Consider the following 24543-nt stretch of genomic DNA (forward strand, 5'->3'; position numbering starts at 1 on the left):
TGTGCTATAGCTTCTCCAGACTGGCAGAGACTCTCTTCATCTGGAAGGGTTATAGCTCAGATAATACCTTTGCTTGTCACATGGAAGCAATATATTCTTTATTATCCCTATGAATTGATTCTCATGAATACTTCAGGAGACATTCATAAATAGAGCCTTCATTATTTAAACCCATTTTCTCCCTCCCTTACTTCAGGATGTTGCCTTTCCATGGGCCCAAGCTGCATTTGTTGCAATGAATAATAATTTTAATTTCAATTAAGTTTCGTATGTACACATCTCTGAATCTTGTATCCATCTGTTTGCCATCTGCTGATTGGTTTGCTGTTTCTATAAAGCTTCTATTTTCTTCCTTGTAGATGGCCATATACTCGTTACCAGCTTCATCATTCAACTCATCTTGGAGACAACACATCACTGTATTAGTCTGTGTGTGTAATTAGGTTGCCAAGACTGCTAAAATCATCAGAGTATCTTAATTCAGCTACTTCCCTGAGCATGCACTGAGCTGAAGATGCAGGTTAAAAGGGACTGATTATAGAGGACTAGAGGCAGTGAGTTAGTTGGGAATTCACCCCTGGTCAGTTTTAATTCTGATTGTGCTAGACTTATTCTGAGGAGTCGGTCACAGCTCATTTTGAGAGGCACAGCTCATACACTCTCAACTGTCTTGGATAATATCACAGGTTCAGGAGATAACCAGCACTTCCTAATGGGAGGCTGTAGCTTACTGGAGCTGTGAGCTGTGCTGCCCGAGAGCCCCCCTGGCTGGACAGAGCCTGAAATCATCTAGGACAGAATTCCTCCATTTCACTACTTGATACCAGGCTTTTAGCACAGAAAGGATCTGGCTACGGTTGGTAGCTCTGAGGATGGAGATGTGAATCCAGTCATAGAGTCCTAGAATGGTTTGGGTTGGAAGGGACCTTAAAGCTCATCCAGCTCCACTCCCTGCCATGGGCAAGGACACCTTCCACTGGAGCAGCTTGCTCCAAGCCCCTGTGTCCAACCTGGCCTTGAACACTGCCAGGGATGGGGCAGCCACAGCTTCTCTGGGCACCCTGTGCCAGCACCTCAGCACCCTCACAGGGAAGAGCTTCTGCCTTAGATCCAATGTATCCAGTATTCTGTACATGTACATTATTTCTATTAGTGTTCTGATTTGTAGGTCTCAGCTCCAGGTGAGACAACATCCACACTATGTGTGTATAAGCTCAGGCCTTTTCCCTCTTGGTGGCTTTGCAGGGATTTACATCTTTGTCTGGATGAACTTAGGCTTATGAAGGTGAGGATGGGGGGAGTTGAAGTGCTTTTCAGAAACACTCAAACAAAACAGACCAGAGGACTCCAGGTGCACTCAGTGTATATTAAACCTGATTATATCTTCTCCATAGTAACCAGCCTGAGCTCACTGCTTCTCTTTCACTGTTCGTTGCTCACACACTGTCCTGCCTGGGACCGTTTCCTGTAGCTGGGAATACAGTTTAATGCTGACCTGGCAAACCTTTATGTAGCACCAGTGCCCACTGGCTCCTGCTCCATTGAATGAACAGTTCAAAAAGGAAATAAAGATAAAATCCACCCCAAATCAGCTACTGTTCTGGAGCCAGGAAGAACTAATCGACTCATAGGAGGTGCTGCTACAGGTTTGCAACTGATTGTAGTCCAGCAGTCTGCTGCCTGACACGGAACCCGGTAAGGCTGGGAGGGAAGAAGCCTTCGCTGGAAGCAACTTGAGCCTCTAGTAGTGGAAGCTCTTGCCATGACTCAGTGTTAGATGCCTGTTGTTAATGTTCTCTTCACTTCCTAGATCCAAAATGGCATTCAGCCAGAGGCAACTGCCACCACGATGGTTAGAGGATGGGACGTGGAGAAAGCAGGTCTGAGGAGGCTGCCCTTCATCTGCTGCAGTTCCGACGGGGTCACACAACTGTTTAGTCCTCACCATCAGACCCAGAGACCTCAGTTAGCACCAGGGCTCATTGTGCCAGGTGCTAGAGAAACACCTAAAAGGGAAGTCGTTAACCTGAGGAGTAATGCAGGCAGAGTTTGAATGTCCTACATTCCTCCCCTGGAGTATTCCAACCTTCCTATTTTAGCGGAGTCAGAGCTGCTGTCACAAAAAAACGCTCTTGAGCCTTTAGAGATTCTGTTCCAGTTTAAGTTTTCCAAGTGTTCAGGAATATAAAGGTTCCTTTTCAGATGCGATATAGGCAGTGAGTAAACTCTCTGCTAAAAAAAATCACCTCTAAACCCCCAAAACCTGAAACTCAGCTGCTTTCAAGCGCCTTATGCAGCTCAGGCTGAGCTTTTGAGTGCTTAAGTCAGGCCTAACAACCAGATTCACGTTTTAAGCCACCGAGACACTTCTTGAAGTTATCCCACTTTAGATTCCTACTAAATAAGTTGTTTTAAAGATGAAATCTTAAAATCTTGAAGCCTTTCAGAGGCTGCCTCTGATTTTTTAGGTCTGATTTTGGAGGGGTTTTTTCCTCTCCCCAGCCCTAAAGCCAAATTATACCAAGGTATATCCCATGTAATTCCCTTTCTGGCTCTGTTTTATCTCTAGCTCTTAGCAGATGTGATTGAAAAACTGCCATTCCGTGACATAAATCCAGATAGTCCTAAAGGCTTTCCCTGTTCTTCCAGGAGAAGGTAAAGTCACTTAAAATGATGCTCTCTTTATATATATATATAATTATATATTATATAATATATATAATTATATATTTTTATATATATATGTATATATATAATTATTTATTTGTCTGGTTTTTCTTACAAAAAGAAAACTCAGGGTGCACCTTCTAACGCTGTGCTGGATCACCAGGCTGGGAATTGGACAGTGGGGAGGAAGAGAGAAAAGCTTTTTGTTTCAGCAGTTGGATGCATTTGGTTATGGACCTGTTCCTTTTTGCAGCTACCTAAGATCCTGCAGTTGATCTGTTCATTTATCACTGTTTTCAGGGTTTATTTTACACATACAGTCCAAGGTAGCTGAGTCTCGTGTGTGCAGCAAAGCAGCACTACATGAAGATTAGAGATGATGGAAAGGACTAGTGGAATGAATCTGTAGAGGAATATACCAGGTATTAAAGTGATTATGATTTATTTAATACACTTGAGATTATAACTTTCTGAAACCACATATTTCAAGCTGCTTTCTCTCTTACAGTGACCTGGAGAGTTCAAGATACGTAGCTTAAGTTGCTCATACAGGTTCTCTCTCTGATGCTGAAATGCTCATTGAGAGCTACTGAGGACATCAGATGGAATTCTCTCTAGAATGGTGCTGTCAGTATCTTAAACTCTGGATCCAGCCCTGTGCTGAGGAGTTTGCAGGTTTAACAGAGAGACAAACCCTCCCCAGCGTATTCAGTAAGAATATTTCTGAGGTACAATTTACTTGGACTGAGTTAGACACAATTAGGCTGGCATGACAACGTCAGGCAGAGGTGGCATGCTGTGGGCAGGATTTAGTGCTTCATCGCTTTGTATTCACCTCACTCAGTAAGGCAGGAAATCTATTTCCTATCCAGACCCTTAACTGTCTTTCTGGTGCATTGTTTCTGCAGTGGAAATAGCAATACATCTATATATCTGTTTTAAATGAATGACTTTCAATACCAAGGAGAAGGATGCAAAGCCCTGTTTGTTCAGGTGTTGGCACAGGAATGTGTTTCTTCACAAAGCTGAATCTCACACATAGATTTGATTATTTTTCTTATGAAAGTTTTCTGTTGTCATTGTGAAGTTTCTGCTGTTGAGCCTAGAAGAGGCAATTAAAATGAATTATATATTCTATATCCCTTTCTTTAGCATGAGAACAGCACAGGGCCATTCTCTGTGGCATTAATAGCCCAAATGTAACTGTCACTTAAGGGGAAATATTGTTCCCATTTGCAGGATCTGAGGTTCCCTGCCTGCATGGGAAATGCCCCATCCCTGTCAGTGTTCAGGGCCAGGTTGGAGGGTTGGAGCAAGCTGCTCTAATGGAAGGTGTCTCTGCCCATGGCAGGGTTTGGAACTGGACCAGCTTTAAGGTCCTTTCCAACTCAAACCAGTGTGGGGTTCTGTGATTTTACGAAAGGAAAGGAGTAGGACTGGAATTGGTTTATCCATGTGCCTCATATGTCCAGCCCATTCCAGGCCCTGTTTGAAGCCCACAGTGAGGTGGGGAGGGGATGACTTTGCTTAAGCAGAGGAGAAGCTTAGGTTGGGTGAGGGTTATAGTGAGGTGCAATGAAAAATCACAGGTTTGGTATGTGAGAAACTTCTCTGGGATTGCTGAAATCTGTTCATGTGGATAATATTTTTGCAAGATATTTTCTGGGGTTTTATATATGTATATCAAGAAAGCCAATGCAAGGATGTTTGTCTTTATATCCGCTATAAAACAAAGTAATTGGAATAAAATGCTGAGTTTAATTGACTAAGAATTTAATCAGGACCTAGGAGAGCCTTTGATTTTTGCAGTAGTGTTGTTCAATAGAAAGCAAAGTGTTTCAGTTCTCTCTCTTCTCTAGTTTGCCGATTTTCTTTCTCCTGGGGTGCTCAAGGCTATCAGCCTTGAGAAATGGTTGGTCTGAATGGAAACTTGCAGCTACCAAGGCAGCCTTTCTGAATGATTCATGGACTCATATAGGTAGTAAAGTTCCCAAACATGTTGTAAGTATTACACAATGGTGCATCAGGGTCCAAAGAGTTAGGAAAGCAGTGTTTAGGAATACAGCATGTGTCTCCAGTGAGTGTTAGCTGTGATGGTCCACTCCCCATAGCTAGCAAAGCAACATAATCCTGTTCCATAAAAGCATAATTAGCATTACATTTTATTTTATGAAGCATCTTTTCAACTCATTATCCTCAGAAGTGAATGCAGTTAATTTTGTCTGCTTTATTCCATTTGACTGTACTTTAGAGGGGATGTATCAGTACCCAGCTGGGTGATTTTCCAGTCCTGTTCTCCCAGCTTCACTCTTAACTGTAACCACCTTGCCCACTGAAGCAGTGTGCTCCCACGCATCGTGTTAGAGTTGCAGAGGGTTTTACAACTACAGCATTGCAGTGTCCTGGGGAAGAACATCCTGGGGCTGAACTGAGAACATACAATTCCATAAAGAATGTAAGGAACTGTCAGAGCTCCATGGCTGGAAGGAAACGTGCCATCATCCCTACTCCTACCGGCACCCGAGAAATCCTGGTGTCACTCATAAGGCAAAAATAACAGACAAGCCACATCTTCTGCTTTCACAGCACAGTCAGCAGGGAGACTTTGGATCCATACCAATAGAAGTGAGATTATCCTCTTTCATCAAATTCCTATCTCATTGCTGTGTTTTACATCTCATTTCATACAGGGATCACTTTTTCTTACACAGTCATCACAGACATCTGTTTATACACACGATGTATTTGTACATCATATGTATTTGAGATTACAATTTCTGGATCATATGCACTGTGTATTTTATATGTAGTACATTGTGTGGATACTTCTTTATGCAAAGCAGAGCACTTCATCTGTGACTGTGCTGTTCATTATGACTGGATTATATGCCCATGAGGGACTAAGTAATCATCTACTTGTTTGGATTGTTTGCAATGCAGAAGCATTCCTGGTCCAGCTGGAGAAGAAGCAAGGAGAAGGAAAGCTGGTTCTTTTTACCTTTTATTAGTTAATAGATGACTACATGCAAAGAGGCTTGTAATTTGCTGCTATTAGAAATGAGGGGGATGTAAAAGAATCTAACTGTTTGCTTCCAGGTTGATCCCGGAGGTTTGAGTCCTCAGCAGGTCAGAATGTTATATTGTTAGACCAAATTTCATCTTCTTAAATGCCTTACGATATTAGTACAGGGTAAAAGAGTCAGTTGGAGCAATGCTTTCACACACAACTGTGTGGGTTTTCTCCTAAACAATTCCCTCCCAAATACAATCAGGATCAGCAACAACGAGGTTTTTCTTCCCCCTCATTGGATATTCACTGGTTTGCTGTGCTTAATGAAAGTCCCAGGACAAATTAGTGGCCAAAAAAGGGTTATTTTGTGAGAAAACGGAAGCTCTTCCCTGTGAGGGTGCTGAGGCGCTGGCACAGGGTGCCCAGAGAAGCTGTGGCTGCCCCATCCCTGGCAGTGTTCAAGGCCAGGTTGGACACAGGGGCTTGGAGCAAGCTGCTCCAGTGGAAGGTGTCCCTGCCCGTGGCAGGGGGTTGGAACTGGATGAGCTTTACGGTCTCTTCCAATCCAAACCATTCCGTGATATTTAACAACCGAGACTGAACTGGGGGCTGGATCTCCAGTTCTCCTGAAGCAGAGCAGTCCCATGGCCTCTGACGGAGCTGTGCAAGTTTCTGCCATCAGAGAACATGTCGCTACTTTTAATTCTATTTCATTAGCACTTCCAACATCCCCTATCAGTCTGTATCGATTGCAGATGTGATGCCAGATGAGTTTAATTCCTAATTGCACTAATTACCCCATGCTGCTGTGTTTAATCCTGCACCGTGGTGAAGGCAACTGCATAGCTTCAGGGATTATTAAAGCCATAAAAGCATTATGAGTTTTTCACTGATGAAGAAGATAATGACTTCATACTTTCTAGCTATCAGGTACCCGACCTATGTGGAATGGTGTGTACGTCATCATCCCTTGGTAAGCTATAGCTTGAACAGAATAGCAGCTCCTCTTTCTGCTCTGTTGAAGCTCTTATTCCCCAGGAAGTTTGAGAGACTTTTTCCTTTGCTTACCAAAAATAAAGGCAAAATTAATTGGAAATGACAAGAGGAAAATGATCCAGCTGAATGCTTTGATAAGCAATCAAGGCTTAATAGATTAGAAAATATAATTAATTACCTAATTATCCTCAAAGTGGTTGTTGTTGGTAGATTGTTCATTGAAAAGCCATTGTTGTGTAGGAGGATGTGCCCGTTGCATGAATATCAGTCTCCAGGAAGCCCTCGCTGCTAAGCTGGGCCTCTGAGGGAGCAGAGCAGTTGTTCTACTACACGTACCACTGCACACTTCCACTGCACATCTTCCAAAGGCTTTACAAGCCTTTCTTGGTTGTTTGCCCTTGTGGTTAGCTAGAATGTGGTGCCAGTAAGCAAAGTGTTCGTAGAGTTACTAGCATGCAGCTAGGCATTGAAACTGAGGTCCTAGAATCGTAGAATCATAGACTGGTTTGGGTTGGAAAGGACCTTACGGTCATCCATACCTGCTGCCATGGGCAGGGACACCTCACACTAGACTATGTCACCTAAGGCTGTGTCCAGCCTGGCCTTGAACACTGCCAGGGATGGAGCATTCACCACTTCTATGGGCAGATAGCTGCTGCTCTTCTAAAACCAGAGATCACAAAACCCTCAACACAATATTTGCTCTTTTCACTGGGATATCCCAAAGCACTCAGTGAAAACTGTGCTGGTTTGAAACCCTCAGAACCCAAGAAGCAATGAAAGAACAGGTCTGTCCAGAGACACCTACCACAGCTGAGACACAGGCAGGTCTCCTGAGGCCCAGTCATGATTGCTAGCTAGTGGTGCCATTAGAAACCATTTACTTCAAAGCAGGGAAATTTAAATCAAAACCTTAAAATGTACTTATTATGTAAGGAATTCCGTATTTGCAAAGGGTGTCTTTGAAATAAGAACCTCTAAGATCAGTGTTCCTTTTGAAACTGCTGGTTTAATTCTAGGAGTTACTTTCTTTCCCATTCTATGCGGTCTGTGGTATGTAAGTCACTGGAAAGCTGCTTCTCATCAATAGATAAGAAGTTCATGGGTTAAGTTTTCCTTAATGACTGGAGAATTGGGGTCTTTAGCAACCAGCTGTGTGGTAAGTCAGCAGTTTTGATAGAGGATATTGGGCTTTACTGGTCTTCAATTTTCTCTACCCTTCTAAGTTTGCGAAAGCACTTGGAGATAAAAACAAGGGAGCAGATGAACCTAAGAGGGTGCACTTAATGATATAAGAGCTGTGCGTTCACTCTTTTAAGTGCCATTTATTTGGAAGCAGCAGTAGCAAGCAGTGATGGGCTGACACAGATGGAGCTCAGATCCCCTGGGAAAAGCCCCATTGCTTCCACATGGTTCAGCACTACCAAGAGAAGAGCTCTGAGCCGGGCGCACCACACTGGTGTAGCAGCCTGCCACAGCAAGAGCTAACTTGTGCCGATGGTCCCTGTTGGCCTTCATTAGCTCCTGCAGTGCAGGGAGCCGAATGGTTTGATCCCTCCCTGGAGCATCCTGCATTCCCAGGAGGTTTGTGTGCTCCACGTCGTTCGCCTTCCTGTGAACAGAATGGAATTAGCTCGCTAACAGATTGGCCTCTCACCGTACTGAGTGTGTGTGTGGGGCTGCTGCTGCTTCACTTAGCGGCACTCTCCAGAAGTTGAGGGCTCCTGCTGGCTTCTGTAATTGTACTTGGGGTTTATTCTTCGAGTACATCTCTTTGCTGCCTCTCTGTGTGTGTGCTCTCTGCTCCTATTGGTGTAAACCCAAATGTGGGAAGAGTTTCCTCTGGAGAGGAGCGTTGTGACATTTGTTGCCCTTGTAACATCACTGATGTGACAGTTGTTAAATGGCCATCGCAAGGCTGATGACTCTGTAGTAGGAATGTAGTACTTTGAGTCAAGTGAAAACATCAAAGATGCAGTTCTCATCTTTATCAAACTGTTTATGCCCCACACAATATCCCTAGCAAAGTATAAAGCAAACTCTTCACATCACTCTGCTTTCAAGAATATAGTCACAAACTAGTTAATCCCAGGAAGAAACTCTTTAGGGAGGGGTTTGAGCACCCACATGTAGGAAACCCTGTGAAGGAAACAATCCTCAACTGGAGACAGGAGCGTATCATCCTTGTTAATATACCCTAGAGAACAATTCCTCATTGATAGGAGAATGTTGTGATTTCTTATCTTTGATTTTGGATTCTGTGATGTGGTCCTGACATCTGTAAGACAATTGTAGTAATCTCTTTGTGCTTGGTACATACAGCAGCTCATTGTGCTGCTCTCAGCACAGGCATCGACTGTCAAGACAGCTCCAGAGTTAGGCAGGAATTCCTAAGCACTTGAGTGGTTTTGAGCACAAACTCCAGTTGAAAATGCCTTTGAATCTTTATGGAACTCCATGAGAAATTTCAGCATGTTGACTTGAACTGAACAGGAGCTCTGGAGAAACAGTGCTGAAGTGCCAAGGCCAGGTTGGACACCGGGGCTTGGAGCAAGCTGCTCTAGTGGAAGGTGTCCCTGCCCGTGGCAGGGGTTGGAACTGGATGAGCTTTGAGGCCCCTTCCAACACAAACCATTCCAGGGTTAATTCTATGATCTCTGAATTCTGAAATTCCAAGGTTTTCTGTATTGAAGAATATATTCACATTTTCATATTTACATTGAAGAACCTGTGAGTTACTAACAGTAGCGATAACTTTTCCATTGATTGTAATAGGGGACTAGTTTGGTTTTATGTCCTGAAAAACATATAAATATATTTCCCATCTCCATATAAATATTTCCCATCTATATATTAAAATGAACTAAAGATAGATATAAGGAGCTGCTTCCTTTCCAGCTTTAGCTACAGAAGAGGGGAAATTACTTGGAAATGTACAGTGAAACTTCAACAGCACTAAATTGGTCGTGTTTTGCCTCATTTACGCAGTGTATTTTCCAGCCAAAGTTGTTTTTGTGGGGAGAGTTTTCATTGCCTAGCCAAGGAAGCCAGCACTAGGTTAAACCTCCATCAAACTGAGTGACAGATAGGTACAGCCTATGGAATTCCTTTTCCCCTTCCCATTGCTTCATAGGAAATAGGGGGCTGCCTTTTCTCTGAGTGTTGTTCAAGCTGGGAGCCAGTGTTGCCATATAGATGAGACAGCAGAAACCTTGGTGACAGACAAGGAAATATGGTACATGGGGGGTTGTGGTGAGTTGAAATGAATCCCTGGGAGACGCATCCATCCCAAGCAGCAGACACATCTTCTAGTGGTGTCAGCAAGGAGGGTTTTGCAGCGTAAGCATCTACTCGCCTCCAGTCACTCAGAAACCAGTTTGCTTTTCCCTGTGCTCTGCTGGGGCCATTGCTGTGTGTGACGTGTTGAAAAGTGCTGTATCCAGAAATATCAGACTTTGGAAAGCCTTCAAGTTAATTCTCTTCCACTTGCATTAAATGCTGTCCATCTACATTAGTGTCTCAAACCTAAAAGCTCTTTTGAGGGTTGTTTACAGGACTGGAATTAACTTTGCTCATTTTGTTTTGTTCTTGAGTTTGGATCGAGCCCTGGCTAAGGACTGAAAGGAGCTTAGAAATAGAAACCTTGCTCCCAAGTTCTGGATACAAGGCTTTCCCAAAGGCAGTTTGTGGGACCAAGAAGAGTGCAGATGTGAGGATAAAGTGATGGGAAGGGGATGCAAGAAGGCCACGGGGACAGAGAGGTTAAAGATGATTAGGGACATCTGAATACTGTGAGTTCAGGATGCGATTTGATAACATCAAAAGAACACAAATTAATGAGAAGCAGCTTTCTGTAGGAGGCAAACAGTTGGTGGAAATGAGCTGAACCCGGGAGGGTCAGACTCGCTTTTGAAGATAATAGCTCAGCGCTGTGCAACTCTGCTCTGAATCCTCCTTGAAACATGAGTTTGCTGTTAGAGGCAGTGATGCACAGCCCGGTTTAAAAGAGTTTAAGGTACAAAATCACCAATTCTGTACTCAAACGCATGATCCTGTTTGCAGAAACTTGGCTGTGGTGGTAATAGTGCTACTGCACCAATCCCTTTACTCCTCAAACAGCCTGCTATTTTCACACACAGTTTATAAGGAAATGCATGGAGTGCTCTGATGTGAAGGACTGCTTTTTAGGATGAGCAACCTTTCAACAGGTTTTTGCATTTATTAAACAATGTTAAAAACCAGCTCTGTGAAAGCAATCCCACGTTACCATGGCAAAGAACAAAGAAATGCAATGAGGCTGGTTGTGGCTGGTACAAAGAGGTTATTAGAGCGGTAGGGGATGTGCTGGACCTCTTTTTACTGCTTACCAATCCTGGAGTTTTAGAGACATCAGATTTCCGTGATGGAAATGTAATGCTGTTTGCAGTTTTCCCTGTGCACATCAATATACGCATCATGATCCTCTTGGTGGTTATACCAGTATAAATCAGGAGTAAATCCACAGCATCAACACAGTTAGCATAAGGAGTATAAGCCCCATATCCTTACTTCTGCTTGTGTGTATAGAGAATATAAGCATACATTTTACATAATGATACGGAAACAGGCTCAGTTTCTAGTTTCAGATTCAGTAAAGATAGAATCACAGCATCTCAGCCTGGTTTGTGTTGGAAGGGACCTTAAAGCTCATCCAGTTCCAATTCTCTGCCTTAGACAGGCATACCTTCCTCTAGACCAGGTTGCTCCAGCGTGGCCTTGAGCACTGCCAGGGATGGGGCAGCCACATGATACTTGGTGGAAATGATGAGCTAAAACGCAGAACTCCCTGGAGCAACTGGAAAACTTTGTGTTGTAGCAGGGGTTTTACAACGCAGCAATATCCTAGGGCTAGATATATTCACTCCAGGTTTCTAAGAACTGTTGTAGTATGGAATTACCAAGCTGACAACTGTGGGGTGTCTACTGCTTGTATCAGTTATAGAATAATGAAAGGAGCAAGTAGAAGATCTTCTTTTTGTTTAGTAGGGCTCTTAAAAGCTACACAGAAGTTGCCACTCTGGGAGGTGTTGGGATTCCTGTGCACAGTTCTCTGAAAGCAGCTCAGTGGTGATTGAATAAACTGTTAGAAATAGTTAGAAAAGAAGTTGAGAATAAACCAGAAAACATCATTATTTTTGCTCATTTATTGTGAGGCTTTCCTGAAGTCCTGGGCACCCACCTCAAAGGAAATCTAGGAGAACTGGAAAACAGAGAAAGGCAGTAGGAAGATGGGAGTTATAAACAGGCTTACATAGAAGGAGATAGTAAATGAACAGCATCCCTCAGCTTGAGGGAGAGATGATTGAGGGGAGATGAGAGGAAAACTGTAACCTTATAAGATGCTATTACATTTTATAAGGATTACACAGTGTCACTGGAAGGGGGAACATCATTTTAACCAGATCAATTAAAAAGGCTTGTAAAATCTAAACCAAAGTGAGCAGAAATCTCTGCAAACGAATTTCAGCTGGTTCCAGTTCTCTAAAAGAAAGCTCCTGCTGTCACAATGGCTCTGTTCAGTGGTCCCTCAAAATGTTACTGTCCCTCTTCAGCACATCAGCTCCTCCGGGACAGAAGTGTGTTTCCTGGAGGGTTTGAGAAGATGGAGTCATCATCCTCTGCGTACTGCTTACGTTGAGCTAGAGATTTACTTAGTCAGAATAACCCAGCACAGGCTCCAATTGCCATGGAGCTCATTTGCCAGACAACAGAATAATGAATAAACTGTATAAATAGAATAAACAGAATGAACTGTACTAATTGTATTATCAGGTCTGTGCTCACAGACTTGGGTACACAAAGATCTACAGGGAAAGGCAGGAACAGGAGGGGTTTGCAGTAGTTTGTTTTCACAGTGGATGTTGAATGAAATGAGGTTTGGCCTCAATGTGTTTTGTGGCTGTTATTTTTATACAGAATGTATTTATAATACAACATTAAGGCTGGTTATCAAATGACTGTTCATGTGCAGGAAAGCATGAAGGTTGCAGAATGAGGACCTTGCCTTGCATCTGAGTTGGGTAAAGTGCAACTGTGGGAACAGAAGAGATGCTGTGGCTTGATGATTGTGTTTGCCACCACCTGAAAGGTCTGATTTCCATAGAAAGGAAAGGAGAAAGTAATTTGTTGTCCTTTTTATGCCTGAGGGGGCATCCTGCAGCCAGCAGCATCAATTGCAAAGCTCCTATTAGTCTTCCAGAGGAGCAGAATGAATTGTGTTGTATTACCCAAGCTCCTCAAGGTCTCACACTAGGACCAGAGCTCCCATGTGGCAGCCTCTGTGCTCTGGGTACAGATCATCATGGAATCACGGAATCAACCGAGTTGGAAAAGCCCTGTAAGATCAAGTCCAACCGTTACGCCAGGACTGCCAAGACCACCACTAAAGCATATCACTGAGGGCCTCATCAACGGAGCTTGGTCAAACAGTATTTCATACCAAAGCCGCTCCAACAAGCCTAAGGAATTCCATGGCTATCCGTGAGTCAGCAGTGGTTAGTGGTTAACTGTCCCTTCCCTCCCTTGCCAAAACCAGAAGCAAACATGCTTTGCTGTATATTGTCTTCGTGTAGCTTCTGCCTAATATACTTGGATACTAGAAGGTTTCTGTAATAGAATGCTTGGAATTGAATGCTGGGAATGCTTGGAAGACCATTCAAGTGTTTTGTACATGCAGGTCCTTGGGTTCTCTTCTGTCCTATATTTGTGTCAACTTCTAATGTGTAGGATTTTGTTGAAGACTTTTTTCTCCCCGAAATTCAGATATTTCTCCCCAAAATTCCAGCAACAGGATGTATCACAAAGGGAACATGAACTACTGGTATTTTATGCTGCATTTAAAAAGTAGGTTTAGGTTGCATTATGTTTCAAGTGGGGATCCAGTGCCTAAAGGGCCTGTAAGAAACCTATAGAGAAGCTTTGGACAAGGGCCTGTAGGGACAGGCCAAGGGGAATGGCTTTAACCTGCCAGAGGGAAGACTGAGATGAGCTCTTAGGCAGAAGCTCTTCCCTGTGAGGGTGCTGAGGCGCTGGCACAGGGTGCCCAGAGAAGCTGTGGCTGCCCCATCCCTGGCAGTGTTCAAGGCCAGGTTGGACACAGGGGCTTGGAGCAAGCTGCTCCAGTGGAAGGTGTCCCTGCCTGTGGCAGGGGTTGGAGCTGGGTGAGCTTTAAGGTCCCTTAAACCCAAACCAGGCCTGGATTCTCTGAACGTTCTTCATTGAACTTTCTTCTGTGATCGATTCTGTGTCCTTCAGCACAGGCTGAGCACAAGCACTGTCCTTGTGCCGTTAATGTAAAATCCACAGTGCATCAGGTGTGCTGAGAGAACTGTGACTAATATCAAGAAGTGGCAGCAGAGCCCTCCATGAAAGGACATTTTATGAGGCTAAATTTACTTCATTATTATGCTGCCCAGGCCCCACTTGCAAAAGAGGGGAAAAATCCCCACCAAACCAGTTAGTCCCTGATCTGTCAGCCAAAACCCATATGGTCAAGGCTCCAATTGAGCCATGGTTGATCACACTCCCTTCTAATGTGCAGCTGCTTGCTTTCGGCTACATAAATGTGTTTAAATAACGCATCCTATCTAACGCTGTCAATTTGCTTTTAATGTTTCCTTTGACAACTGAATGTTTCCATTATGCCCAAGAAACATCTCGGAGACTGACCTGGTCCAGCTTTAAATGCACATTAAGGTGCATTTCCTTCGGTTCACCTTCCAAAGGAAACAGTGCCGCTGTTCATTATTTGCAGCACTTACTACAAGAGACTCATTTTGAGGAGATAATTTTTTTTCCCTTTAGAACTTCATAAAAATGTTTTAGTTCCTGAGCACAAAGGCGCAGTGAATAACCATCGCAGCGGAGTGCTGTGAGCTTTGATGTCAGAGCTGTTCTGCTTCAGAAGGGCACAGAAGTCTGTCAATGGCACATTCTTCTCCTCCGTGGTAATAGGAAGAGACTGCGTAGCATTGTGTTCTATTGTAGGAAGGTTTTGAAGCTGAACTTACTACATACCTGGAGCACAAAAAGGAAAAGGGTAACCATGTCAACCATTGTCCAGCTGGGAACCAATACTTTGCATTACTATCATTCACCATACCTCGTCTTTCTATGTAGCTTGTTTATATCACAGAGATGAAGGCTCTGAGGCTCTTCCTCAGAGCGGTGAGCACTGTGTCAAGGCAGTGAATGGCTGGTTATAATCACTGTATATACTGGCCTTTCTGCTTTTGTGTTTCGATGCAAGCCCATGTACTTTATTCCAGGGTAAAGCATAAGGAAGGGAACAATTACTGGGAAACTAATGGATGCTTAAAAAACCTTTCTCTGGTTTTGTTTGTGTGAGTGGGAAAACAGGGCAAAGAAAAAGGCTGTATTTAGTATTTAAAGTGAGGTGGCATGCAGAGGACTCTGTTTTTCCCAAGGCCCCCATTGTTTGTGTCCCTTCTGTTGAGTGTTGGGATTATTAGTGGACTATAGCAGATGCTGTAAGTGTTGCTGGGATCACTGCCCTGCTCTGCTGGGCACTGTGTGTGGTCGTACTGAGGGAATTTCTGATCACCAGAACACTTAGAGCACCTCATAGGGAAGTCCTTTTGGCTTGATAAAGGAGAAACCAATCGAGTTGGATGGAGGTGAAATAAAAGGGGCTATAGACACAGTATCACAGTTTCACTTTCCTGAATTGGAAGATCATCTCTAATTCATAGAATCATAGAATCATTGAGTGGTTTGGGGTTTAAAGGACCTTAACGTGCTTCAGTTAATATCTGAGAGCAGTCTTAGAGAGCAGAGACTGACTCCTTTTGAAATGAAGCTAAACTGGATCTGCTCTGAGAGTTTGTAGGATCAGACTGGAGCTGGTTTGATATAAATCATAGAATGGTTTGAGCTGGAGAGGACCTTAAACCCTCTGAATCCTCTCAAATGTGTTTGTTGTGAATACTGTGTACTCAACACCAACTCTTGCTCTCAGCAGGTTTGCTCATACTGGGCTGTATAGCTTACAGATACATACTCAGTCACAGTGGCCACATGATGAGGGAAGTCATTTAGGGATAAAAGATCTGTATTCATGTATTTAGCTTGTGGAAAAATCTGTCCCTCAATCTGTGCATCACTTTCGAGATCTCTTTCTTGTTTGCTGTTTGCTTTTCTCCCACCCTTCATCTGTCATGCCTGTCTGGAGTACAAGCTCTTGAGGGCCAGGGCTCTTATCCAGTGCATGAGCGTTGGTTGCCACACTGTGGTTGCAGGTCTTTTTGAGGCCTCCAGGCACTGCAAATAAGGAGCAGATTTAGGATGATAAGAGGCTTGGTTATCTCTTCATATTTATTCTTCTGGACTGTTTCACCGTTGTATAGTCAGGGATCAGGTCATGATACCACCTGCATCTTGCCTTGGGTACTTGTTCTAGGTGTTTGCAACTGGTATAGACCCATCAAAGGGGAAGACCCCATGCTGTAGGTTGTTAGTGGTTGCAGCCCCATGTTCCACCACACCAGTAATGCACCGAAGTGGTACTACACTCCGAAAAAGTTGAATTCTTTGTCTCTTTGTCCCTTTGGACCCACTGGCATTAACCTTTCCCAACAGAACAAGTTTAAATATCCAAGTAGCTGGAAAGCATTTGGCTTACGCTTGGCTGGTCGAGTGCTGAAGCACTCTCTCTTGATGTGAGCTGCAGGTATTTCTCGCAGCCTCTCCTTTGCTTCCAGAATCCAGGACAGTGGGCAGATACTATTTTGCAGCAGGATTCTTTGAACCTGGTTCTTTTCATTTACACTCCATTGCGACTGCTGTGCACAGAAACGGTCCGAGTGGGCAATAACTGCTTCTGCTTATTAATGTTCATTGCATCAGAATAGGGACGAAACTGCTCTGGCTTGTCTGAAATGCCACTCTGTACTAGGGAGCAGGCTCCGAAGTCCATGTCCTCTACAGCCCTCTCCTGGCCAGATTCAATAGTGCTCGGCTGCACAGGGAAGGAGCTTGATTTCTCTTCACTTCTTGTTTTCCAGAGCCGGTCTCAGGCTGCCGCTCAGATTTACACATCCCAATCTGTTTGCCGGTAATTACAGCTCTGGCTCTTCCAGCTGACAGCTGTTTCCAAGGGGACAGGGGTGATCTTGACACAGAGCAGTCCCAGAGCTCTTCCATCCTGGACCTGGGGCTGGAGCAGCTCTGTTGGTGCTTAGAAATGGGACAGAACGAGGAAGACGTGCTGATGCCCATCTCCGCAGAGCAAACGCAGCTTGGAGCATCTGGCCTTTCTACTTCTGAACCATTTGACTATGTAGTTTCTGTGCCAGTTCTCAGCAGGTTGACCACTAAACCCTATTTTCTGGTGTTTCAGTGTTTTTCCTGGGTAGTTGCTGCACTCTCCTTAACACGTTTCACAGTGGCTGCTTTGAGGATTTAGCGCGTGGTTTGGGGGGGGTTGGCTGGTTTCTGCTGTCACGCAGACATTCCTTTCTGCTTTAAAAGCAACGACTTCTGCTCAATAATTATTCCCATTGTTTTTGCTTTCATGAAGTAATTGAATTGATCTGCTGGGCTTTGTGGCAGCAAAGATTGCTAAGCCAAGAAGATTTTCTAACCCATCTTTCTTCCAGTTTTCTCGGGGATTTTGAGTATGTCTTTGCTGATTATTTCCCTGCATATTATAAAACTTGCCCAGAGGAATGAAAAAGTCATTTGTTTTCTGTATAGCATTAAAAAATAATGTCATCATTGTGCAGTGCCCTTGCCTGCAATGCTGGACAGTCTTGCATTAATTCTCTGCTTGCTTCCCTCTGCTATACAGCAATTCTGTAGGTGACTGAAGCATGACCCCACGTTTGGTATTCATTCTCTAACACTGTTCTCTGTGAGTCCCTGGCCTGCTCTCTCCCCTTTGCCATCCCAGGAGCCTGTTCAGACGATGCTGCTGTTGCATCCCTCCTTTGCGTGTCATAGATGAGCAGTGGCAGTGTGTGCTTGCTCTATTGCAGCAAGGAGAGGCTTTAGGAGTACGGTGAGTTGTTGTAATTCACAGCCAAGGGTCTCAAGGCTTTCTCTGAGTTTAATTAAAGTGCCTATATTGCTCTGCAGCGTCTTGTTTTGACACAGATAGGTGGGAGGGAGCTATGTAGCCATACCTACTAGTAATATATTTACAGCTAGTCAGGCTGGGAGCCTCTGAGGGTCAGGTAGAGAGATTTCCTTGGAGCTGATGGGCTGAACGTACTCTCCCATCGCAGTCTGTGTGTTCAGTGACAGAGGAGCTGGGAAAAGGGCTGAGTGTTTGTTCCCCATCACACCTAAGCCACACTGTGTCCCATTCCAGCCACTCCACCCTGTCTTCTGACTTAAAGCTGCTGCCTTCAAGGAGCCCTGACACCAGCCTTGATACCCAGCAGCTTGTCACCCACAGCTGGGCACCGTCCTGCTTATTCGTCATCCTCATCTCTAGATTATTTTCTCTCCCACAGCCTAAAACAGTCGTTTCCCTCATGCTGAGCCCTATTCTACCTTAACTTATGGTGCTGCAAGAGGCAGAGACTGATGCTCACCCTTTCAGGGAAGATGATGGTTATGTAAATCCTCACCCCAACATGAGTCATCTCTCAGCACCTTTTGGAAACGGAGAGGTTGCAGCTTCCTCTTGGTGTAGGCGCGCGGCTCCCATCAGCGTTAATGGAAGTGACATCCGCACATCAGGAGCCGTCCCTTCTGCTCCTGGATTGCTGCTCTCACCACTATGTTTGTGCCACCTGTATGTCAGTGCACACTGATTCCTCTGCTAGGAGACGGGGGAGGCAATTAAAATCTTGTGATTTCTCATGAACAGAACCCTGCTGAGACATTCAGTACAATAGGAGCTCCCTCCCATGTCCAGGAGGGTCTGTGGTGCCAGCAGTTTCTTTCCTCTCTCCCATGGGAGTGAATTTATCTCACTGTTTTCTCAGGAGAATTGAGTAATTCCCAGAACTTGTGCTCAGTTTACAGTTGTGATGCTTTGCTGGCTCCTCTTCTTTTAGTTTATGTCGTTCCAGATCAGCAGCTCTGGATGTTGATGGCCTGATGTAACCATCTGATCCCCAGATCAGGTGAAACAGTAGCGTGAGCATCTTATTTCTTCATGTTTTCTTCTCTTTGGCACCCAGTTTCTGTAAAGAAGGACCCCTTCAAATTGCCTTGAGCTGACTGAAAAATGAATTATCTGCTCTCTTAAGTCAATGCCATAATGTTGAACATTGAAGTTTTAATGATGACAGAGAAGGAGGACTCTGTCATGTTACAGCTTGTTGGGGATGCAGGAGCTGGATACTGCCTGCATATTTAATACTGTCATGTTAAAGGGAATCGGTGCCAATTTTAAATGTGGCTCTAAGCATTTTGTTACTCAGATAGTGGGTTGAGACTGGCCTCTGACTCCAGCCAAAACCTTCTGGGTGTAGTTTAACTGGATAACAGAGAAGGAAAAGCTTCCATTTCTTTTATCAGCCTGATAAGACACCCCAGATCCCTTTCTCCTAGCACTGGTGTGGGTTTTAAACATAAGCCATCACGTTGCCTTGTTTATCCCTACTCATGTCTTAAGGACAGCGTATTGTGCAACTTGAGTCACATTTCTCCAGCTTTAGGCAGTACATTTTTGGTCTCTTGATGTACAGAATCCATGCAGAACTTTAAATAGTATTTAAAAACCTTTAAAGAAGCCCTGTAGTTCTTTTGCACATTATAAACTTTAGGCAGATTTAACAAAAAGGCAGTGTTTTAATATGAGACAAAGACTTACTTCACTCATTCTCCATTGCCTTCATTTGTCACTGTGGCAGCAACATTATCAGGTGTTCATATTAAATATGTACTTATTTATTGTAATGGCTGGAGCAGGTTGTCATCTTCATGATTACAGCTCTGCCTTTTCCCTTATTGTCATCCTTCCTTTTCCCAAGTGCTGCGCTGGACCTGGGGGCTGGGAGGATGCTTCAGACTCTTAAATACATCGCAGGTCCAGCTCTGTAGCGCTTGGGGCCTGAAACACCAGCAATTCAGAAAGCTAACTGAAGCTGGGAGTGTTGGAGGTCAGGAAAATGCCCTGTGGGAGTTATTTACTGGATTGCTGATCTATCCTCTACTCTCTCTTCTTGATCCCTTGGCGACTTGGCTAGGTGGACTTTCGCCTTGTCCTGAGAGGTTAAGTACAACCCATCCACCTTTGCAGCTCTTAATGCAGTTCACAGGGAGCAGAAATTCCTGGGGAGAATAGAGCTTTTTAAAGTCCCTAAATGCAAGCTGAGTTGCCTTAAAATAGACTACATGTTTTGAAGGTACATCTGTTTAGGCACCCAAAAGGATTCTTTTGCATCTAGGTAGGTAACTACTACAACGTGCTGCATCACTTTTGCAGAACTAATCTGTCCCTATGCAATGTAAAAACGTTTTTGAACCACCAGGCTTCTCTCCCTATTGAATTCTATAGGAAATTATCCTAATAGCACTGGAAGCAATATTAATGGCTTTCCAATTAGATATCTGGATAGTTTGTTTATTTTATCGGCTTTCCAAGGCGGAAAATCGAAGGTTACTGTGGATCTCACTTGAAGTTTTCCATCAGTGGGGCCTTTTTGTCAGGAGCCAGATACTCCATAACAACCACATAAAGCAATTTACAGGGAGTATTTTGCCCAAGGAACAAGGCTTACAAGGCTTCTTCTTTCTCAGGGTTTCCTTTAGGGAAACCTTTTCATTTCCGGATTGAAAGATCAAATCGGCCCATAGAGGGAGCAGAGGAGTGTGCATGATTCTTCTCCTGATCTCTGGAAAAACACTCTTGGTTAAACAGCCCATGGAGAGGTTCCTCTTTAAAGGGAAAGGTGTTTGTGTGATGGGGTGCAAGGATTAGGAAGTTATCTGTAGGGATGGACAGGAAAGCTTCAAATCCACTTCATAGTGTCAGTGGAAGTGACAGGGTGATGTTGTATCACGTTTTAAACCAGGAAATACTCTCTGCAAGGATGAATAAATCATCAGTTCCTGTCTTTATAGGATAGCCTTTATAGCTTATGGATGGTTTAAAAAGCTGGGGAATATTTTACTGCCACATCAGAAATTAATAGATATGCTCTAATTAACTTTGTTTTATATGAAATCAATCAATTTTGCAGAGTATTATGTAGCCCCATCTATCCATAAGTTGCCTATTAACGTGACATAATTTATTGGGTTAATATGCTTATAATCATATCTAACACGATGATGTTTGTTTAATTTGTCTAGTTATTAATTATCAGTTAACTTTTTATGAACTATAAATAGACCTCTAATAGGACGTGCAGGAGGAGCTGATGGCTGTGCTACCGTCTGCCCTCTGTCTCCTCTCTGCTGCTTCTCCTCATCTGTCAGGCTAACACCTCTGCTCTGACAGTCCCTGTCAATTCTGGGATCCCATTTCTCCAGCTAGAAGTGCAAGAATTGAGGAAGGTTAATGACCCATCTGTCAGTCATCTGTAGTAGTTAGGCTCCAGATTTCCACTGATACCCGCATTTTTTACTAGGACAAGGTGTGAGATCTGCCAACCACAACCTTTTATCTCCAGCTTAATGTTTGATAAAGAATCATAGAGTCATCATCTTACTACAAGTAGTGTCTTTGCTGTCAATAACAGGAAGAAAAGGCTTCCATTCCATGTGTCGAAGAAGCTGTCCTGTGCCCAACCCTGACATCCTTCAGAAGACTTCAGGCTTGGTTCTAAAGACCTTGATTTAATGCTCAGATCTGGTCAGAAGAGCAGTCTTTGCCCTGGCCTCTCACTGCTTGTTTTGGGTAGGAAGCTGCAGGGTGCTAAATGCACTCTCTGGTTTGGTCAATATTCAGCAGTGTCTGACAGGACTCTGCATTAGCCACAGTTCCAGCTGGACTGGTAGCATCCAAGTCTTAGTGGATGTAGGATGCTCATAAGACCAGTTTGTAGGACTGTTGTGATGGATGTAAGCATAAGATAAGGAAAAAGACTTCGGAGAAGTGAATTAGCAAAGGTAATGTGCTTTAACTCGAAGACAAGCTTGCTTTGTACAGCACTGTCACTTTAGAGCATGCATGCACATTTGCATGTGTGTGTACAAGCGTGCAAGAGATTAGGAACTATCCCTGTGGAAGGAACACCAGCCCTCTGTGGATGCTTAGAAGTATGTCCTCAATTTCTTGGGAGAAGGGAAGGCTCCTATATGTAAAGGGGACGACTTGGAGCAAGCTGCTCTAATGGAAGGTGTCCCTGCCCATGGCAGCGGGCTGGAGCTGGATGAGCTTTAAGGTCCCGTCCAACCCAAACCAGGCTGTGATAAGGAGTTGGGGGTTCCTGTCGTGTCACTAAGGATTCTGGGGCCGTGGGCTCAGTACCGTGCAATGTGGGACCTTCACCTACAGACTAAGGATTCCTTCTCATTTCTCTCCTCACCGTGGGGGAGCTGCTTAGACCATTCATCTGAGTTGGTAGGAAATAGCTGGAGGAGGCAAAGAAGTGGTTTCTGTCTGGAGTGGGAAGGAAATTGAACGTGAAATTGCAGGAGATTGACTGTGGGAATTGCACCTACAATTCAAGCTACCAAGACTCTTGCTCCATGCCTCGTGCCTCATGCGGGCACACCAACCTCAGGCAAATCCCAGCGGATCTGTAGCTCTTAGAGAACCTGAGCTAATTAAAGATTGTGAAGACCTTCACATGAGAAACAAGCATGAAATGTCTCACAGACAGCCTCAGTAAGAGCAGTACCAAACCACCTCACCCCACCTCGGAACTGAGCCCTCAGACAGCCGAGTTCTGAACTATAATAAATGAGACTTGGATTCTTTTGTCAGTATGAGAATTACCTTAGGAAGTGAGCTTAGGAACAAAAAGCCTGTGCTAAAAACTAGCCAGCTCCTTTTGTGTTTGCTCCACTTGGAAACAGAGGCAAACAGGTACCCATTCTTATTCCAGAAGTACCTTAATGTCCTTTCTAGTGGGTCTGATAGGAAGTGTATGGTTGGGCCTTTTCCTGAATAGGAATGTTTTTCTGAGCTGACACCAAAGGAATATTCCAGGGTTGTGAACTGTGATTTTTCAGCTATGTGCAATCCACTGACACAGTTTAAGCCAGCTCTGTCTGCTGATGTACTTGATCCGTCCACCTCGAATGTGAAGCTGTGCTTCGCTAATCGTAAAGCTGGGATAGTTTATCTTGCTTATTTTTACTCTAAATTATGATAGGCTTTAAAATGAACTCTGAATTTGATTTATCAACAGCTATGATGCTAATTCAGCAATGAGGCCATGGTGTTCTGAGACTAAATATTAGCACTAATGAGAAAAGATAGCTTCTATGTTTTGCAACTCTCGAGTTTCTACTACGTATGGACAACTTCTAAAGTTGTAATTTCATCATTTAATCATTAACTGGGCAAATACTCACACACAAATCAGTTTACCTGGATTATAAAGTACCAGCAAATGTGGAAGCAGATCATGTTCATCTGCCTGAGTTTATTCATGCTTCAGTGTTGGTTTTCAGAAGGAAAGGTGTCTCCTGCAGGACAGGGGTGGTTGTCAGATTGCATTTTCCACCCGGATGAATGGAGCATGTCTTCAGGTTTAAAAACAGAGTGCTCCTTCTCTTTGAAAACAGAAGCGACAGAATGGAAGACCTATGAAGTGCACTGTCTAAACAGTGACTGTATAAAGCCAAAGTGCCCAGACTGAGAGAGCAGAAAAAGTCTGGTTCTGGAAACATCCATCACTTCTATTGCCAGGCTTTAGGTTCTTGCCAAAGCAGTTACTTGTCTGAGGATCCTGTGACAGTTTATGCCCTAAAACCGTTCTCCTTTCAGGGAAGAAAATAAAGCACGCTCCATCCCACCCCATCCATACCCCCAGCAACTGTGCTGGGATTGTCAGTCCTGCCTTACGTTACATTCCTGTCCCCTTGGTGATGGTTCTGGTAGTGAGTCACTGAGACCATTCGTGTTTCTCAAGACAGAGCTTCCTTCTCTGCAGGGTGATGAATGGTGAGAGATCCTTCTTCAAAATGGAGCATGAAGAAAAAAGCAGCAATATTTCCAACGTGAAACAGACCTGTTTGGAAAACCTGTGTTTCCAAAAGGTGATGTAGCAGTTTACCAGGAAATAATTCCAACTGGGACTGCTGGGGATCAGATCTTGCGACAGATTGAGTGAGGCAGAAAGTTCATCTCTCTCTGATCCTCACCTGATCTTCACTACGCTAAGTCTGTTGTGGGCACAGAAGAAAGTACTGAAGCAGGAGTTGCAGTGGGAAGAACTTGGCATTCTGGTTAAGTCTCTTGGCATTACTTGATAGAGAAGTGTCTTACCTTAGAGTTCATATCAGGGCTGAATTTCAGGTTGTCTGAAGCATCATGTTAGGAATCAGGGAAGGAATTATGAGTGTATGAGGGTGTTTGACATCCTATGAGAGGTGGTAGAGAATGGTATTTTGAATAAGGTCACCTGATACTCACTTAGGCCCCAGTCCTAAGTCTTTAGAGTCCTATGAGTCTTTAGAGCTCACTGCATTCAGTGGCTGTATGGTGAGGTTACATCTTTACTGATGTGTATTCCAAGTTCCAGAATAAGGATTTTTATAGCTGTTTTGATAAAACTCCAGGTTTTAGTGCTGCAGCTGGGAGAAGCAGGAGTCCAGGATGAATCCTGAGCACTGACGTCTTACATAGAACTTTCTCTTCTATCAGAAATTGATAGAGTAAGTCAGTAAATTCACCTGCCAAGGCAAGGCTTGCAGCAACCTGCTCAGGGGGTTGGAACTGGATGAGCTTTACGGGCCCTTCC

At 44.0% G+C, this 24543-nt stretch overlaps 1 protein-coding gene across 1 annotated transcript in view; it reads left to right on the forward strand.

The window, feature by feature from the left end:
• Nucleotides 1–24543, forward strand: part of LRRTM4 (leucine rich repeat transmembrane neuronal 4) — a gene marked incomplete at both ends in the record, with an annotated part of 257425 nt that overhangs the window by 228420 nt on the left and 4462 nt on the right. The gene's annotated exons all lie outside the window — the stretch shown is intronic.

Source organism: Psittacula echo (genome assembly GCF_963264785.1).
Source record: "Psittacula echo genome assembly, chromosome: 25".
Classification (NCBI taxonomy): domain Eukaryota; kingdom Metazoa; phylum Chordata; class Aves; order Psittaciformes; family Psittacidae; genus Psittacula; species Psittacula echo.